This window comes from Perissodus microlepis, chromosome 7 (assembly GCF_051167445.1).
Source record: "Perissodus microlepis isolate ML-2025 ecotype Zambia chromosome 7, ASM5116744v1, whole genome shotgun sequence".
Lineage (NCBI taxonomy): Eukaryota > Metazoa > Chordata > Actinopteri > Cichliformes > Cichlidae > Perissodus > Perissodus microlepis.
Window position 1 is genome coordinate 63,255,230 of NC_140467.1, and position 19,374 is coordinate 63,274,603.

Below are 19,374 nucleotides of genomic sequence, written 5' to 3' on the forward strand. Positions count from 1 at the left end.
ACATCACTGCAGTCGACACAGAGGAAGGAAACACACTTTGCTTCCTGTGAAATGAATCAGAATTAAAAAGACGGTTCATACAGGAACAGTCTCATTAAACTGCAATTTCAGCTTCATAAATGAGCTCTTATGAATTCACCCGTTAAGAGCTTCTGTTTAAGGTCTCTGACTCTCAGCGGCCAATAAAGACAACTTCAGACTCATTATGTATATTAATACGAGTAAAACATGAGAGCAGGAGGACACAAAGCGAGACGTGTCGGAAGAGCAGCAGGATGAGATGAATGTCATCCTGCTGCAGCCGCTCAATAGAAATTAATTTTCTGGCCTCGGCTCCGCGTGCAGTTTGTGTTTCGGGGTGTGACAATAAGAGCCGATTCTCATCTTCTCACAAACCTCACCGAGTGTCGCCTGAACTCCACGACCTGCAGCTCCGCTCCTCTTGCTCATCCCTCCTCTTCCTCCTCTGCACTGAAAAAAAAAGTTCTTTCAATTTACTTGATTGTATTGTGTACATCGGTCCCACGTAATATGAATAAGAATGACTGACTTAATTTTACACTTTCCCTCAAGTAATTAATGTTTGTCAAATCAAAGTGTTTTATTCACATCAGATTACTTTAAAAAATCATGTTTGATGTACTAATATTAACCTGTTATCATAATATCAATGTATTGCATAATGTCAATATATTTTAATGTTTAACACCAACTTATTTTTATTTGCCAGTGGTACGCAATGATATTGTGTAATGTAAACACATTGCAATTATGTTCCTGCAACACAAATTATGGCTTTAAATCCTACTTAATTTTTTTCAATTGAACAATTAACTGATCGTTATTGACAAAAAAGGCAAAGACTGTGAGTGCTACTGAACAATTCACCTTTATTAAACTGTAACAGCAGTGAAAGCAGCAATTCTGCCATGAACAAGTCCAAAATCACATCCATATAAACTTGTTAACACATTTTTTAAAGATAGCCTGCAGAAATAACTAAAAGAAAAAGTTAGTTTGAGTTGCAAATATTTCACAAAAAACTGACCTTAGCAGCAAATAAAAGAAAATGCTTATAGATGATCCTGTCGTCTCTTACATATAACATTTGCATTGATTACACAATTGAAAATTTAAACTAAATTAAGACTACCTGAAAAAAAGCAACACGCTTTTATGAATAAACAGATTTACACAAATATAACTTGTGTATTATTTGACAACAGTTTCAGCTTCTGTACAAGTATTTACCTGTACAAGATTTCAACTAAGTTTAGCCTTAAATGACATTGTTACATAACTAATACCAAACACCTACATGAATCTTAATCTTCCTTTCAAACATGTAAGCAGGACATTAAGGTTGACTCAGAACATATTGCTAAAAATCGTCAGTAAAAATTTCTTACAACATGATATCAAAAGGAAAAATCATCCTGCATTGCAGTCACATGGGGGGGAAGCAATAAAAACATAAGCAGTATAACGTTACTGAACACAAAATGAAAAACTGCAAAGAATTGCAGAAGTGCAGTCTTTGACTTCTCAATGAAACAGATGGTTTTTGAAAGCAAGAACTTTAGAGAGTTTAGCTCCATCCAGTTCCATGAAAACCTTCTGGAAAACCTCAAAGGTGTAGCGGAGATCAGCAGGGTAGGCAAGGTTTAATGCATACATGAGTCCAAATAGCATTATCACAGCAAATGCTACATTATCCAAATTCTTCGCCACCCTGATGCCTGCAAGGACAACTCTTGTTCATCTGCTGAAGCTTGCTCTTTAAGAAGATAAATTCAAACAGTGGTGTCTTCAACAGTCTCACTGATGGCACGTTCTTCCATGCCCTGTAAAAGAGAAGCCATGTTAGTCATTTCATGCCAAGTAAGTAATATGACACACTGTGGAAAGTCCGAAAAAAAAAAAGACAAGTACATACCACATACTCCCAGATAAGCATGCCAGGGTCTTCACCCATGTAGATACACACTCCCTTGACACACTCACGTCCAGCATCAACATCTTTACACTGAAATGAAATGTATGTAATTAGCATCTTCATTCAGCCCTTGTCCTTCATTTAAGTTTTAATAGTGTACTTTACATGAATGTTTTTAAAGTAAAGGCACACAAATTAATAATAGGTTTACTGGCAATTAATAATAAGTTGACAAAGTGAAGGTTAAAAAACAAGCAGATGTAAAAATACAAAATGAGAGAATTTATCATGGGAAAACATTTGAAATCTTCCACAATTATAAAGTTTCATCCAAAGAGGATCATGTTAAGTGAATGTTGAGGCTTTATCACTTACATTATCCATTTATGCCACAATTCTTTTCAGTATTAGTCCAAACTCTCCTCTTCTGTTGACCAACTTCACCAGGTTGTCCAAGTGGAGAGCCAGCTGAGCCACGAACTTTGTTTGAGGGGGGATGGTGGCAATTCTCTTAAACTCAGTGTTGATCTGAAAACATGAGCACAGAGGAATGAGCTTCAAAGGTTTAATACCTGGAAGAAGGCTGCAATCACTCATGCTGAAGAAATGGGCTGTCAAATAACAACTGTGCCTTAACCATTTTAGGCTAATACCACAAGAACTCCGTGTATGAGGCAAACCTTACCTCATGGAAATCAAATAGATCAGGCCATCTTGCCATGAAAGCCTCCACCATTGGTGCATCATGAACAACTTCATGTCTTCTGTATGAAAAAGTCTTTTCCATCTTGAGTTTCACCAACTCTGTTACTCTTTTTTATGTCCATGTGGTGGGCTTTGACATGTCAATAGCTTTAAGAGTCCCTTTGTCTGCTACTTCTGAAACTCAGGTAAGGTTAAGAAACCCATTCCCAAACAAGGAATCCATAAACCGAAGTCTGAAACTGCCCTGAAGACAACACTGTCTCTTGACTTCAACGATGAGATCCTCAGTTGATTCAGGCGCTCCATTAGAGAGTGAGCCTTCGACAGGTTCCGTCAGCCAAAACAGTCTTTAGGACCATAGCACTCCCCATAGGACTCTGTAGGCAAAAAAGAATTACATATTCAGAAAGAATCATTTCAGTTTAGTTTTCATAAAGCTATCCATACCCAATAGTCAAAGTTATAAAGATCAGACATAAAAAAAGAAGAATTTATCTAATGAAATACATGAGACTGAACCTATTACACTTATATGAACACCTTTTATTTCTATATGCCTTTTTAAAGTCACAATGTGGACTGATCCAATCTCATAGTCAACCAATGGATAAGTATCAAGGAGTTCACAGAGTGAAGCGAGAGTGAATATTCTTGTGGATACTGGGCTGAGCTCAAAAGCTCTGCCGTGCTCTCTGTACCAGCCACCAAGCTCTCTGACAATGTAGAATATGCTGTGGTACAATGCAGATATGGTTTTTCAGTATTCTGGCAATCCACCTGCTGCCCTTTGGGCCAGTACCATTCCCTTTCTATAAGTTATGCCCTTTAATGTCACACACTGTGCAAGGTTGACCTCTAGAATGTCAGGGAACATATACCTAATGACTTAAGCTATCTCCTCTTTAAGCAAATCCACTAGAAAGGCCGATACAGCTGAGACCTCTAATTCAGACTTGCCAAGAGATGGGGAGTTTAGATGGTAAGCTATAATCATCTGATGTTTTGACTTCTGTAATCATAAAGGTAAAAATTCCACCATCACAAAAAACATTAATTTTAATTGAAAAAAGGTATTCCAGTCCAGAAGAGCATCAATGGTTTCTTTAAAGTACCAATCTTTCTCTCATTTATACATAATGTTTTGAGAAGCAGCTCACATATGTTCTACACAAAGTAGAAAAAAAAGGGGGGGGGGTCCTAATTTTTGTTAGGAAAATTCACAATACATCACTTAATAAGACACTCTGTTGAACAAACGTATCTCCTTGTAGATATCTGCTGTATTATTTGGGCTTGACCAATAGAATATTCAAGTAAGTGACACTTCACCTAAAACAATGACTAAATGGAAAAATGATTTGGCATTTATGGGCACAGGTTCTTAAACCCACGTCTAAGGTGGCAGGATCCTTATTATAACGTGAGTGCGTGTCAGCAGCAAGAATTAAGGTATGGCACTGTGGGGCTCCCAGCTTCTTAAACTCTGACAGTCACAGCCAGACTAATTAGCCGCTGTAGCCATAACTAGCAAGAGTAACACAAACACTATTGCGCTCTCTCAGTGACGTTTTAACTTGCTAAGCCATCAAAAATGTCAGTGCTCTCTGTCACATGCATACATTCCATATCTGACCGACAACAGCTGTTTTCTCAGGACTATGTGCAATTTGTTACTATTTTTCAGCTTTAGCCACAAAGCTAATACCAACTTTAGCTAGCACTGTAAAAACAACATGTAGATGGATTACAGATTACGTTTCATATAGCATGCACTACAACAATGCTGTGAAAACGTACCCAACTAAAACAAATGTATTTAAATTACTTACCTTCTCAGTATGCCTGACTCAGTGCCAAAGGTTGCATGTGGCTAAACAGTCTTCCAGAATCTGGCGGTCAATTGCGCTCTCCTTAAATTATGTTGTTGTCTTATTGGATAAGACTCTAGGTCTTATTATCCAATCATATTTAGTTGTTGTCTTTGAATATATTGCATCATTTCCGGTTGTGGTCAAACATGATTACAATGGTTTTAGTATTCTAATTTAGTCACTTTAAATCAATGCAAGAAAAATGAGTAGTCTCAGTATTGTTTATAATCAAGTAAATGGTACTTTATTTAATCATGTAAATAAGAGAAACATGAAAGGCTTGTGTAGCATTAACTAAATTCATTTGTGCAAATTCAAAAGCCTGCCAATTCCCATTTTTTCAGTGTGGAGAGCTTCGCTGAGGGCCTCAGGGGCTGGACACACTCCCTGGTTTCCTCTGTGTGTGTGTGTGTGTGTCATATGTCAGATGATGGTAGATATCAGAATCCATAATGACGACGGAGGATGAGTCCCAGAGGACGGGCGGGTTCAGGAGCCGCTGACCTGCATCTTTAAGCAGAAGCTCTGCTGTCATGACGCCTCTGAGTGATCACACTTCATGAATTGGTAATCGTTGGGGGGGGGCCCACGGAGGGTCCGAGTCCCAGGAACAAACAGCGCAGTCTCTGTATGAAACCCCCGGGAGAATTTATATGCAACCGGCTCTGTGTTGCTGTTTTTAATACTGCAACTCACCGAATCTTTGTGTGGGATTCACGTCCTCTGGAGCTCCTGGAAACGTACAAACTGCACAACTGATAAATGAATTTAACTGGCAGATTAATCAGTAATGCGTGTGTGTGTGTGTGTGTCTGTGTGTAGGTGTGTAACAATAATTCTTTGTTACTGTATTTTTGAATGTGTGCGTTGGCTGGTGCTCACAGTATGTTCACCGTATCCATGCAAGTGCGTGTAGGCTTTGTGTGTGTAGGAGGCGACTCTTTATTTGTGTTCATACTAAAGTAAGAAAAGCAAAACAAAAGTTATTCAAAGCAATGGAGAGAGAGCAGCTTTGCATGATTCAAAGAGGAAAAGAATCCTTCTTCATCTTATACTGGACGCTGGCGGACCCTCATCCTCCGCTGTGTGTCCCCTCTCAGTGAGAAACATCAAATCTGTGTTTGCTGCTGACGGCACAGTTGGTACAGTCAATTTATATGGGTTGGTTTCCTGGCACAGACGTGGCTTTTAAGCACAGTCCATAAACAGGGTTGAGTTCCGGGCTTTGGGAAGGCCAATCCAGACCCATTTCTAGACAACTGGGTTGTTCAGGAACAACCCAGGATCAAGCCTGCTCTGGACTGGAATCTGCTGGCACAGCTGCCCACGTGGAAAAGCCAAACGGAGAAAAGTTTGATGGTTCAACAAGACAAAGATGGAGCTGTTCGGAAGAGTAAAGGTGAGGCTTTCAACCCTGAGAGCACTGCAGCTGTGAAGCATGGTGGTGGTAGCATCACGCTCTGGGCCGTGGTTCTGGTACATTAGACAAAGTGGATGGAGTGATGAACGAGGACGGACTCCAAAATCGTCAATTATACCTCAGATCAGCAGCTGGGAAATTGAAACGTGGACACAATCAAGTGTTCCAGCAGGACAATGATCCCAAACACACATCAGAACTGGTTTTGGATAAAGCAGCTTTGCATTAAAATGGCTTTCTGCCAAGAAGAAGCCAGAAGCTCGTCGATGGGTACCAAAAGCATCCGGCTGAGGTGCAACTTTAAAGTTTAACCAAATATTCGTGGAGGTGTGTGTGTATTCGGGCCTGTTCCATCCATTGATGTTCATTTTATGCAGAGAGTTTTGTTCATATATCTGAATTATTAAATGTCTGATTCCTAAAAATTCACTTGTTCTGGATAAAAATTCAAAAGCAGAATTTTGAAACTATCCAAATGTGTGCATGTTTTTATGCAAATCCTGCCTCATCTGCATGAGCAACACTTCAGACAACTCGTAATACAAAATATAGCCATAAAGCAAGCAACCAGCTGAGAAAGATTCATGATGCTATCGAGTATTTTTTCCACTCTGCTCACCTCGTCTCCACTCACAGCAGTCGTTTCCCATCTTTATGCTAAGCTAGTCTGAGCACTTATTGACTGTAATAGATGCATCCAGCATGTGTTCAGTCTTGAGCAGTAGGTGTGACAAATCTATTTTGCTGATTATGTAAAAGGTGTTCAAACGATGTCATCAACAGCTACACCTGTTTGACTGAAGGAAAAGAGGATTTTTCTGTTCCTTTTGTCTCCAAGGAGGAAAAACGGAGCTAAAAAAGTTTAAATCTCTTAAACAAAAGGAAACAAAGACAGTTTAGTGGATACACACACAGCTTTTTAAACTTGGCCTAAAATAAGGAGCACGTCCTAGTTTTCATACAGACCCAGAACAGGCCTTATTTACCATCCAGTGAGAATGACAGGAGGCACAATCAGACCTTATTTCACATGTTTGTGTATCGCACTAACAGAGCACCAGGAGCCTGCAAAAACGAAAAAATCCAGAGCTCAATCTGCCTGTGAGTGCGAGATGTAGAAACATCATATTTCCAGTTGTTATCAATCATTTTGCACCACTGAGGTGTAAACATCACTGTTATTTGCACATCTGTAAAATGAAACACAATTTTATTATAAACTTGTGAACTTTATACTAAAAGAAGTTCTCAGCTCTCACCTGGCTGACCTGTAGGTAAATACAGCTCTGATAACAGCTAAAGACCTGCGTGCGTCACTGAAACCTCGAGTATAAAGTAAACCTTGACTCCTGAGCCCAAGACTTTAGGTTTGTCCTCCGTGTCTAATTTGTGGCTACAGCTGACTTCTTTTCCACTGTAATGACCACAATAAATTCAACCATCCAGCTGTTTTCAAGCTGAGAGTCTGTCCTGGGTCTGCTCTGGTATCCACCAGGTTGGCTATGGCTCCTGGACACCTTCTGGGTGTCTGGGTGCCGTGTCCAGGAGCCACCCCAGCTTGCTCCTCTCAGTGTGCTTGATTATGCCTCTACTCTCTATACCCTTCCTCTAACAGGGGATTTACTCCGTGTACACGCTGTAACCACAGACTCTTCTGAAAACCCACTCTGTAACCTGACGTGCACCTCTGAAATGCAAGTACATGTAACATCAAAGCAGCCCACAGTTACTGTCCTTGGTGTGTTTGGTGCCATAATTCCTCCTTTTCAATGTATCAGTCAGGGAATAATAACCATTGCCTCATGGATGGAGATTCCAGAAACTATCGGATCAGATGTGAGGGGATGTGCAAAAGAAGTGAAAAATTTGAGGGACAAAAATGTCAGCCGCAGCAAAGAGTCGGCGCTCGTGGCTGGCACTTCTTATGAAACCCTGGGACACGACCACATGGTGATGAACACATGATGATCCAGCACAAGCAGACATGTTGGCAGCGATATCAGCCACTTGGGTTAAGGTGAAGTCTGTAAAGAGCTGGGCTCTACAAAGATTCACCTCAGAAGTCAAAACTAGCCGTGAGTCTTCAGCAGGAGCTCACGTCCATCTTCGGCCTCGTTCTGTCACTGCTCACAGCTTGTGGTGAGGGTAGGACGGCAGACTCACCAATAAATCGATAGTTTTGGAGCTTTAATTCCTCCATTTGATGCACTTGATTTAATGAAACCAAATTTGACAAATGAGGATGGAGATGATGGACATGCATCCACCTCAGGACACTGCAGGCTCATAAAGTGGGAACGAGCTAAAGCTTACTCTGTTACAACCTCCTCTCTGAATGTTGTATTCAGACGTGAAACTAGTGACTGAGACCAGAAGAAAGGTAATCAAACTTCTTTTGGCCTAAAGCACGTCATCATTAGCTTAGCTTTCCTTAGCCTGTGTTTTTATGGTTAAAAGTGTGGCGTCCTTTTGCACGTGCCGTTAGCTAGTCATGAAAAAGGATGGTGGAGGTTGGATTCTGTGCTGAGAAGAGGTCAAAGCAACATCTAATGTCAGATGAGGTCACGCAGCGCACAGATAAATGAGGGTAACCGGGCCTGGAAGACGGTTTTTACTCCCAGAACTCTTTCATGGAGAGAAGAAAGCCCGAGGGCGAGGACCGCACCACGTTTAAATATCAGGGACCGAATATGAGTCAGACATACATATGAGCCACATTATGAAGATTATCTCCCGCAATATTGTATTAGAGCTCATGAAGAATGCAAAAAGAAGATTTATTGATGGGAGTGTGGCACAGATATGGCTCCTCGAACCCTTATTCGACATGAATTGGAATAATGGCACTTTAATGTTAGAGCTAGAGGCTTTAACGTCAAAAAGGGACAATTTTATCCAACCAGACAGTAACATGTGGAGATAATGAACTCTTATTTCTGTCACAGCTGAGGATAAAGAAAGAAAAAAAGCTTCAGCGCTTATCTAAAATATTCTATTTTTCAACACAGCTTTCAAATTTTTCAGTTCATCATTTGTTATCTCAGTGATCGCTCTGTGTCTGCATGGCTCGTATGACTGGGAGCTCGCACAGATGCAGCCTCTCTCATACACTCGGTTTTCATTCTGCTGCTGCGACTCGGAGCAGACACAAACTTCCCTGTGGAAAGAGCGTCTGTATGGACGCCTCCATCTGCTGTGACCTCAAACCAGAGACACTTTAAGTCCTTTTGGACAATGAGGAACATGTGTGAGGTTGCTTTTGAAACTCAAGTGTGATTGGATGCGGTGGTTGGAGATGTCGGAGAGAAAAGAGCTGCACCAGGTGAACTGATCAAACAAGACTTTTGAATTTGAATAATCAGGCTGTGAGACGCCAGAAAGCAGTTTTAAACCATTTTCAGATTTGATAAATCAGAGATATATATCTATACTTTATATAAAATATATAATTATTTTCAGTTGGGTGAGATGAAAAGGAAGCAGCTGAAAGAAGAAGTTGTTGCAGTATTGTCTGAGAAGTTTTGGGCAGCAAAGCTACTGATCAGTGAAACTCTTACCAGAGCTTCTTATCTACCAGAGTAACTGCAGGAGTTAGATCAGAGACATCAGACATCAACCACTTCAGCCTGAGAATGTCACGGTCAGGTTCAGGAACTCCTCAAAGTCGTCTTCCCCATCCTGACAGACTTTTTTGAGGCTAGCTGAAAGTCTTTTCCCAGATTCTCCTTATAATGAAGACCACAAAGACCCTCACGCTTCACTCTCGCTACAGATCTGTGTCTGGAAGCCTTCTCCACCATCTCATCCAACTCACCTCCAAGTGGTGGCAAAGCTATAAGTTTATGGGTCAATCTGTGCTCCAGACTTCAGATGTGTTCACCATCCTGGACATGTGGTTTGGTGGGTTGGTCGGTGCACTTGGTCAGGATGATCAGGATACCTAATGGGCACTTTGCTTTGAAGTTAGGAAGAGATTCCAGACTAGATCCTGAGCACGCTGCAGGGATTCAATATCTCATCAGGCCAGGAGGCATCTCAACAACTTTTAGAAGGAACTAGTTAGAAAATGTTCCTTGGAAAAAACCTGGAATACCCCACTATGTCCCAGCTCTGGATAAGCAGGAGAAAATAACTGATGGTGAGTGTTTGCCCTCTTCCTAGGGATGGGTATCGAAACCCGGTTCTTGTTGAGAACCGGTTCCCACTGTTTCAGTTCCTTGGAGTTGTTTGCCATTTTTGCAAACGATTCCCTTATCGATTCCAGTCGCCCCGAATGACGTCACCACGTTGCGGAGCGTCATTTACCTGGCAGGAAACACGGCGCCTCAAACGCTCAAAAGTTTGGTCATACTTTACGAGAACGGATGACAACAGGGCAACTTGCAATACTTGCAAAGTAGATACTTCATTTAAGGGAGGAAACACTACGAATGTGCAAAAGCATTTGCTCACAAAACACGCGGTGACCTTAAATGAATGTCGTGTTTTTAATTCCGCTCCGGACTCGTGAATCTCAACCCAGCAGCAGCGGTAACGTTTGCACGTCCTCTCCCGTTAATGCGGCAGGTAAATAATCAACTAACAGTGCATATTATGTTAGCGCGATCTGCCTTATTACAAAACCTGCCATTACTGTGCATTTAGGTGACCGTGATGAGACAGACAGAGTCTGTATCCCAATTCAGGGTCTGCAGCCTTAAAGTCCTCAAAGACCGCTAAGGCCGGAAGTGCGAGGCTTGTGAAATGGGCGGTCTAGCCTCCGTCGCGCTGCCCAGGTTGCCTAGCAACCATGATACTAACATCTGGAAACGTGTCATACAGCTTTGTTTGACAGAAATGAAGGAGAACATCTTTTGTTCATTTGGTTGTTTGTTTCTACACGAGCTGTGTGTGATTTGATGAGTATCTGAGGCTGAGACCACAGGACTGTAAAACATGATTGTTGGGCTTCATTTCTGTACTGAACAGTCATTTAAGATTAGCTAGTAAATAACAATTAGCTAATGTTGGTCATGAGACTAAAGTCATCTCACTGTGGTAATGTAAATATAATATGGCCAATATTATAGTTATTATATTAATCATGATTAGTTATTACAGCAGGGAGTACAAACATCGCTAATGTCACATAACTTTGCCGACATGTGGCCAACAGTAACAGTAATGTAGTTTTAATGTTCCTCATTATTAAACATTTTCACATAAATAAGTGACATAATATTCAGTACTTACTTTTAACAGTTTACTCTTCGGCCGCTCCGCTTCTGCCGGCTATGAATTGTGGGATATGTTGGACCACGAAGTCTACACCGCCACAGCCTTAAAATTCAGGGAAATGAAGGACACATTTGAGGGCCGCATTTCGAGCAGCCTTTGAATTGGGACAGCCTTCGTCGCGTCGCTGTGACGTAATCGGCCTTAAAATGCGGCCTTTAAGGCTGCAGACCCTGGATTGGGATTGTGGACAAGAGATATTTTATTTTGTATTCTTATGGTGACAATTTATAATCAGAACTATCATGGATCAATCATTCATCATTGTTGAACCAGTTGACAGAATAATCTCTGAATTATATCTATGGTAATCTGAGCAAAATATTAATGTATGCATATTATCATCACTTTAATTAGTCTATTGTTGTTCTCTATCATTCTTTCTATCTGCTTAAGCTGTTGCAAATGGTATCCATATCATTGTATTCACACCTCTCGAAGCTGTGGGTCCAGTAGGGCCTTCTACATTCACCTACACACATATTCAGGCCCACACCAACATGCACATAGAGAGTCATGGAAAGTACGCACGTTCACTCCTGCACGTACTAAGAACAGGGAGGTCGTCTCAGGACAATCTCTCGGTTGGACACACAGTCTCACAGAATTGCACAACATATCACAAACTTGTTTGTTTCGAAAGTAGTATCGGATGTCTATATAAGGAGAACTTTGGAACTGTTATCATTTCCAGTAAGATCTAGCTGTGATGTCATCAGGGTAATATAAGGATGGGGAGCGGTCTGCTCGAGGGAGATTGGAAGATTGTAGGGTGGCTGTTGCAAGTTTCTTCTCACACTGTACTGTGTGTTTTAATAAAATAATTTGTGTTGACCCACTATGGACTTCCAGTCGTATGTCTCTTCCCCAAAAAATCGAACCGTGACAGTCTTGGTGCCGAAACCCGGTTTGAGGAGGGACAAATGGAGTTTGGCTGAGGTATAGTGGTGTCAAACAGACGGACAGTCAGGAGGTCGACTGAGTGATGGGCCCCGAAATAGGAGGTAAGCACCACCTGTTGATTCAAGAAATATCCAAAGGTGCTAAATTGGAAATTAAGCTAAATTAAATGTTCACTCAGTAGAGCTTCTGGTCTGTGTCCGTGGTGATTTTGGGGTAATTAGTGATAAAAGTTTGGGGAATATTGGACTGACTAAATTTATTGCTGTTTATTTTGGGGGTGAATTTTGAGTTAAGAGGTTATGTGTTTAAGTCAATACGGTGTGTGTTTAAAGTGATGAGGGTTGACTGGGGAGGCCAGCCAGCCAACCAGTAGTTTAGGGTATTCGGTCTGATTGATCAGCAGAACGCGGTTCGGGCGTCGAAATAACCGCGGGCTAAGACCCGGGAGTGATGCTTATAATACACTTGAATAAATTGTCTTAGGACTGGGGCGCGGCCCCTAAGAGTGCAGTTGCTCAGCGTGTGGCGGCGACCCCTGATCGTGGACGCACGGTCAGGTTAAAAGCTCGGGTGGTACCCGGGGGATTTCGAGCCCCCCTTAAAAACTAAAGTGATCAAGGGGATCACTTTCCTTACTGCGCTGTTTGATTGACAGGGTGCGACCCGGCTGCGACTATTCAACGTCGGGGACTTGTGAACTTTAAGTAAAGCCAAAAGCGTGAACTGTGATATTTCACGTGGCTGGTGGAGGTCCTTGTTGCCTGGCGGGAAGCAGTTATAAATTAAGTAGGGCTTAGGAATCTGACCGCTTTCGGCGGGGGCGTCCTCGAAGCGGGTTTAATTGATTAGCAAGGCGCGGCCCTGGGCTGAAAGATGCTTTTAAATTAGTCGGTAAAACTTAGGAACACCGGTAGAGAAATGAAGAAGATAAGTTGTTCTGGCATATGGTGTTTTCATACGTTTATACGGGCCCGTGTATGTAAATAGAATGTAAATTACCCGTGTATGTAAATAGAATGTAAATTACCCGTGCATGTAAATTACCCGTGTATGTAAATAAAGTGTAAATTACATTGAGAGCGCTTATATTGTTTAAAAGCTTGCATGTACAGGCTTGCTTTTGTTTGTGGTAGAGAAAAAAAGGAAAAGCGTCTCTCTCTCTCTGTCTCAAGAAGCTGCAGAGAGGGGGGCTTGGTGAAGTGCATGAGAGCCGCGTGGCTCTGTGTTCCTGAAAGAAAGAAAAGGTGGGGGCTGTGTGTGTGTGTGTGACAGGAAGTTTGCATGCCCATATAAGGAGTGAGCACCCAGAGAAAAAAAACAGAAGAGGCAGACTCTGGCCACATGAAGCAATGGAGGCTTTAAGGAAAGAAATGAAAATGATATTAATGCTATGGTTTAGTGTGTCAATATATATAGGCCCCAAATAGATAAAGGTGGACTTTTCTCAACCTAGAATTGTGAGCATAGCAGCAAAACCATAGATTAACATAATTGGGAGAAAACAAGCCAAAGTTTGGTTTAAAATTTTACAGCTTGACCTCCCACTTGTCCCCATCCTGAGGAGAAGCTCAAAGGACAGTTAATCTTCTGATGAAGACCAACAGAACAGCGTGGATTTGGGAAGAATTAATAGCAGGCAAAAGATAGTGCAACTGAACCGTTAACACTGAAACCAAACTGATGGGACCAGCAGCATGGAGGGAACTACGAGATGGAAACGTGCACTGTGAATGACAGGCTGGACAGTTGAACGGTGGGAAAGCACTGGACACTGATTGTCAGATTTGCCATGCTTGGAGTAATCTTGAAAGAGACGACTGAAAGGATCAACAGAGAAGAAGAAACCACGTGATGAAACATGGACGGCGAAAGTGCAGGCTGTTCTTACCCTCCTCGACTAAATTGGTTTCAGTTATGTACTGAAATATAAGAATGGACACTAGAGGCTTCTTTCAAAGGAAAACTCAGGCTGGGACTTAATCCAAAAGGAAAATACTGAAGAGAAACAGAGAAGAAACGGACTGTGTTTGCTGGAGACTTCAAGACAACAAAAGGACACTGAGAAAAGAGGACGGGGACCAGTGAGAGGTGAAGCCGGACGAGTTCGACTGCAAGAATACAGGGTATAATTGGATTGAAATGAAACCCTGAACTCATGATGGTGTTTAGAGATGTCCACCAGAAAAAAGGGAAAATGAAGAAAGAAAATAACTGACAATTACGTGAATGAATGGAAAACACACATACACAAAGTGTTACATGTGAAATTATTTCTGGAAAGAATCAGAAGTGAGATAGTTTTGAATTAAGAAATCAGTGAAATGATGTATGAATTAAACCTGATTATAACATACAGAGGCAATGAAGAAAGCAGCTTACACTCACTGAACATTAACAAAATACATAGGAAAAGCAATGAAGACCTGCTTACACTTATACACATGACATAAGCTGGTATTTCTGACCGGAGAGAGGGAAACGGGTAGTTTAAGTACTCACGATAATAATAAAATGTCTCAGTTGTGTTTCTTCAGGGGCGAAACAGACCTGGATCAATTCTCCACGTGCAGCGGTCGGAAGAAACCTATAGGTTAACTTGACTGGATATGATAAGGCAAGTTTCTGGTTGAATTGTCCACAGCGCCATGTCTCCATAGACCTGACAAGTGGGCCCTAACTTCTGGCTGAGGACCAGGAATGCTGTTAATAAGGTGGGAACTTAAAATTTGGGTTAGCAAATTTGGGTAGGAAAACTGACGGCTTAAGTGGAGAAATGTGCAGGAGTCTGAAACACTGCAAAAGCAACATATGCAAATTCACATACACAAGCAGAAGATGCATTAGCCTTACAAGGACAAGCTCATAATGATTAATGCATAGACATTGATTAAACCTGGCTACGAACACAAACATACGCAATGAAGAACAGCTTGCTGTTTCTATGAGTGATAGAATGGTGTGAATGTTTAATAGAATACATTTGAGTTTGAAGTAGAGGAAATTCAAAGAAGCTATTTGACAAAGGGAGTGAGTTATGAACAAAGAAAAAGTGATTAAAGTAGTTTTAAGCATAGCAGACAGAAGAGGAGTGCAGATTTGCATAGGAAACTTATAGTTTGGTGATTATATGTTGTAAGGGGGTGATTGTTGTGTGCAAATTGTGTGGTTTTAACAAGACTTTCGGTGTATTGAGGAGGTGTAATTATGTGAGTTGACCCGGGAGTGTCAGGACTGCGGGGTCAATATTTGTGTGTGTAAGGTTGTTGAGGTTGTGGTGATGGGGTGATTCTGTCAGTGAGGTTCGGGTTGTTGTTGTTTTTGTTTTTAATAGAGGGAGTTTTAGGAAACATGGACATGTCTGAGAGGGGCCCATTATTTTTGTAACAGTGCACTTAGAGAAAACCTGTCAGGTGATTTTGTTTTGTGTTTTCATGAGCTAATAATCAGCTCTCTTTTTATTCCTCATTTTTGTTCTAAGCAGGCCTGTAACAGTGGATAACAGCGCTGATAAATTCTCGGGAAGAGCAAATATAAGGTGGGCTTTCCAGATTACAACTGGCCAAGGGGAAAGCTACCTGTGGGGATCCGATCAGGTCGTAAGTCCCTGTCGAAAAGGATTGTAGCGATTCAATCCAGTCCAAAACATAAGGAATTAGTTTCCTATCGAAAATAAAAAATGAATGAGCTCATTTTGCTGAGGGTGGAGAATCTGACGCGGGAGGCTCCACTATTAGCAAAATATGGTGTGATTACAGGTCAGTGAATGTGTGTCAAAATAAAGGGGGAATTTAGGGTTTAATAATTTAATTGTTAAAGAATTTAGGATCATTCTCTGACTTTTGGGTTTTTTTGGTCATTTGGATATGGTAAACAGAAACTGTTATTTTTATGTTAAGGTTAAAGGATTAAAGTGAACTGAATCCGGTTTAGAAGATACAATGCCACTGTTTTAAAGCTGTGTACAAATTTTAGAGGGAAATTGTGGGACACGTTGACAAAGGAAGTAGTGGTTATAATGTAGGCTTACACATACAGATATTACATAGATTTATTTTTAGGATAAAGGGGAGAGCTTATAAGTAGAAATGATTTTTATACATATTGCATTCTGTGCCTTTAAAGGAGTTGTGGCTCAATTCGTCTCTTGAGGGTCACGAGCTTTTGGCTAGCGCTATGATTGGCCAATCTACTGTGAGGAGGATATGAGTTATTGAGGGATTGCACACGCTTACAGACACAGAGTCCAGAAACACACATGAGAGTATTGATTCCAGGCAAAAGGCCTGAAATTCGTTTAGCTTTTAACTGAACTTAAAGACGGACCAAAGAGGAAGGAAAGCATATATTTTGGTTACGTCTGATAAATTAGAATTAGAAGGTATTTTTACATTAAAAGGAGCAAAATGAAATAAAAAGAGTTATATCAAAACAGGTTATAACATAGGAAATGTGAGGGTAAAGGGAAGTTAGTGTTAACACACAGGAGTTGTGTCTAGGCAGCATTTAGCTATGATCAAATTTATGCAGGAGTAATTGCTTATATGCTTAAACTCAATTGATTAGAGGGGAAATGGGGTTTTGTTTCCTTTGCAGAAGATCTCTGGACCACGAGAGAGGGTCAGAGCGAGGACACAATGTATTGCGACCTCTGGTGTTCCAGAGGGCGAGAGAGGGAGTGTGGAGCAGGGAAATTATTTTACTGCTATTGCTAAATAATAATCATCATCACCATTGCATTAATAATATAATTTACAGCACAGATATTGCATTCGGAGATTTATACAGTGTGTGTCTTTCAGAAAGACTAAGTTGCATTCTTTTACTAAGCTCTTAGTAGGGGTTCTTTTAAAGTTTTACTGTTGATTTTTGTTTTATATTTTGAACAGTGCACTGATTTTTGTTTGAGAGTCTTTTCTTTAAGCAGATCTGCACATTGGAAATTACAAGCATTACACGTCGGCGAGAAAATTGTTGCAAGTGAGTTTCTCCACATTAAAATGGGCTCTGGAGAAAGCCACTTATTGGGACAATTAGAAAGGGTCCCTGCCTAAAAAGGATTCAGCGAGGTAATCCGATCTAAAGTTCTTGTTTTTCTTTTTGAAATGACGTCATTTTGCTGAGGGCGGAAATCTAAATGCGGCGATGGTTTCCACTATCAGCAATGAATGAATGAATGAATGAATGACTGGAAATGAAACAAACAAACTGACTGACTGGTAAAAGCTGACAGGACTTGACCACGACTCAAGGTTAACCTCCACCTAGATAGGAAAAAAGGGTGGATGAATTTAGGTGTGTTTCTTTTTACAGGAGCAGATAGATGACAGCGACATCTGAGGTTGCATGACGATTCAACTGTTAAATACTACTTTCGGTGTTCGTGAACCTACCAGGGTGGTTGTTCAGGGGTTTGTGTTGTGGTGCTCACAGAGATAACTGTGAGAAAGTGTGTACACACCTGCGCAGCGTTAACATTTGCATTTTCTTCTTTTGAAACAGGGTGATTCTTTTTACAGGAAATGTTTTACAGGACCTCTGGAATGTGGATGGCTGACGCCTAACCCGAGATGGTCAAATGTGGTTTGCTAATGTTTGTTTTGGCATGTGGAGGATTCAGTAGAAAACAGACAAGTGACATGAGAAAACAAATAAGGGATGCAGTTTCTATGGAACAGTTTAATATGGGGTTCGTAGGGATAAAGCAAGTGGAGTGACATTGCTTAAGGGAAGTCACTGATTAAATTGGGGATAAAATAAATTGCAGCAATAATAGTGATGTAATGATTTGGGAAATCCTGAACGTGATACTTGTCTGTTGTGCTGAATACTTTATCACTCTCGTGCTCTATAGTTGGTTATAAATAAGATGTCTGATTTAGCAGATTTGTTTTCCAGGATACAGGTTCCAGGTGGAGCTGGGAGTTAAATGAGCTTAACCTGTAACTGCTGACTGATGTTTTTACACAAGCTTACAGGTTGGCAGGAGATTGTTTTAGAGAAAATGTGTAACGTTCGTGTACAGGCCTCAGTAGGGAGTCAACATGTGGGAGGAGGCCAGGAAGGCCCAAGAGGAGGTGGCCCCGGAAGAGAGCTTACTCGAGATAAGCTCCACCCTAAGTAACACGGGGGGGAACATAGAGGCAGAATAATCCTCTCCCCCTGTGCCGCGGTTCTCCCCAGCAGTCTACCTGGGGACACGAAGAAAGAAGAGGAGCGTGACATACCAAGCATTAATTCATTTCAGGCTCCTAATAGGCTAGGGCTCTAGTCTAAAGTATTTTATAGTTTAAAGGAGTCGTAATAGTTTTGTACGATAATCGCATACTTTTATACTCATAACGTTATACTCTTATCACGAAGTAAAAGTAAAACGAGCCTGGGAACAGTGATCATGAAATTGTGGGAAAATTGGAAAATAACGGGGATGTTGGGGATAATCAGTGTTATAATGTGTTTGTTTGTTTATTGGCAGACAGGTGAATTGCCCAGACGCAGAGGTCTATCCGCTCCAGAGTCCAAACCGATCGAGTCGTCGAGGAAATTCAAGCGCGAGGTTGGCTCAGGTGGGAACAATTAGGTCCGACGTCTTTAATGGGAGTCCAGAATCGAATGGCTCTGGACATGTTGTTGGCTGAGAGAGGTGGAGTATGTGCAATGTTTGGTGACATGTGCTGCACCTTTATTCCCAACAATACTGCTCCGGACGGAACGGTCACTCGGGCGCTTGAGAATCTGAAAACGTTATTTAGAACCATGCATGAGCAATCAGGCGTGAACACGGGGCTGGGAGACTGGATCACGTCTGTTTTTGGGCAATGGAAGGGTGTGTTTATGTCTGCCATGTTTTCTCTTATAGTTTTTCTAGGTATATTGATGATCGGATGTTGTCTCATTCCTCTGGTAAGGCGAGTGTTGGTAAAACTGGTAAGCAGGGCCCTAGACTCTGGTTCAGCTGGTTCAGCTGGTCCGGGGTATATGATGCCGTTGCGAGAAGCCGCCTGGACGGAGGAGTGAAACAAATTCTGGTAAAGGTTGGCCGATGGCCAAAGAGGAGGAGTGTGGACAAGAGATATTTTATTTTGTATTCTTATGGTGACAATTTATAATCAGAACTATCATTGATCAATCATTCATCATTGTTGAACCAGTTGACAGAATAATCTCTGAATTATATCTATGGTAATCTGAGCAAAATATTAATGTATGCATATTATCATCACTTTAATTAGTCTATTGTTGTTCTCTATCATTCTTTCTATCTGCTT

The 19,374-nt window shown here is 41.2% G+C and overlaps 1 pseudogene across 1 annotated transcript; it reads right to left on the bottom strand.

The window, feature by feature from the left end:
- Window positions 1–861: 861 nt before the first annotated feature.
- On the bottom strand, window positions 862–12,097 carry LOC146384609 (uncharacterized; annotated as a pseudogene). The gene is made up of 4 exons (XR_014800895.1): window positions 2,622–12,097; window positions 2,312–2,464; window positions 1,937–2,026; window positions 862–1,844 (listed from the first exon to the last, which is right to left on the bottom strand). The product of XR_014800895.1 is annotated as an uncharacterized LOC146384609 (transcript).
- Between the last annotated feature and the right edge of the window lie 7,277 nt (window positions 12,098–19,374).